This window comes from Arachis ipaensis, chromosome B04 (genome assembly GCF_000816755.2).
Source record: "Arachis ipaensis cultivar K30076 chromosome B04, Araip1.1, whole genome shotgun sequence".
NCBI classification, from domain to species: domain Eukaryota; kingdom Viridiplantae; phylum Streptophyta; class Magnoliopsida; order Fabales; family Fabaceae; genus Arachis; species Arachis ipaensis.
The window spans coordinates 133077460-133078867 of record NC_029788.2 but is presented as its reverse complement, the minus strand read 5'-3'; positions in this window follow the sequence as shown (position 1 = coordinate 133078867).

Here is a 1408-nt window from a genome sequence, read left to right as displayed (position 1 = left end):
AATACATTTTAATTCCTTAATTTTTTTTTTCTTTAAAAATTGAGAATATGCAGACAACGATAATAATGGCTGAAACAAGTGGTGGGTTATACGCTCAAAATTCAAAATGGAGCGTGCCACCCTAGCTATATATATATATCTCAAGAAGCTAAGTGAATATAATTTTCCTAGTTGCCAAATTGATGAATAGACAACATCCACCAATTGGATCTACTTGGTTCTAGTTGGCCCAATGAACAACTCTAAAGAAAAAAGGAATGATGAAAGATTTTATATAAATTGAGCATTAATGCATTATCAATCATGGGACGAACAAATGTGCCTTCATTCATCATTACTATGAAATATGAATTGGTGTTCTGATATATAATAATGATAGACTAAATACTCTCAATTGAGAGGAGCAAGATGTCTGCTTAAGTAAGTGTTAGGAGTTTAAATTTTGTCTTATGCATGTAGCAATCCGTTAGTCAGTGATAAATCCTTAAAGTTCAAATCGGCGACGAATTAATCTTTAACCTGTCGAGCTGAAAAATACCGTAAGCACCAAAAAATAAAATTGAGAGAAACAAGTGTATAGACCATAATAGACATAAGCCAACTGCTCCCCAACTAAACCCTAATTTTATGCATTATTAAATATATCTTTCAAAAATAAAAAAGAAAACCTGTAGATATGTATGTGCACACCATTTAATAAGACTGCAAACTTAAATATAAAAATTAAAATAGCTACTTACACGAACATAGTTAAAATATTTTTATATAGAGATGATAAGATATAAAAATGTATGATGTCAAAACTCTTCAGTTAAATATATCAAACCATAAAAACCATTTTAACTATATTCATGCAAAATATAAAATGTTGATTACTGATTAGGGTTTGTATGTAAATGTTGCATTTTACAAAAACCTCTATTGGGTGAACCTGTCAAGCTGCATTTTATACATGGGTGTCTATACTTATTTAGTACAAAATATAAAATCAATCATAGTTGATTATTGATTAGGGTTTGTATGTAAATGTTGCATGGACGTGATTCAATCGACTAAATTGAGTCCGTTCACTCGCACACAATTTGATTGGATTTAGAGAAAACTATGATTATATATAATTAAATTTAAATATGAAAAATAAACAAACAATCATACTATGAAAAACATATATAATAAAAAAAATAAATTACATATATATTTATACATAAATATATAGTGACTGATTTTTATTACATAGCATTTTTGTAAACAAATTGGCAACTACAAAAATATATCTCAAAGATAGTTATTTTATTTTTACCAAAGATAGGAGACTCGAACCCGCAACCTCTTAATTGAGTATGGGGAGACTATGCCATTTGAGCTATTACTCATTAGCAAAAATTTGGAAAGATAGGAGACTCAAACC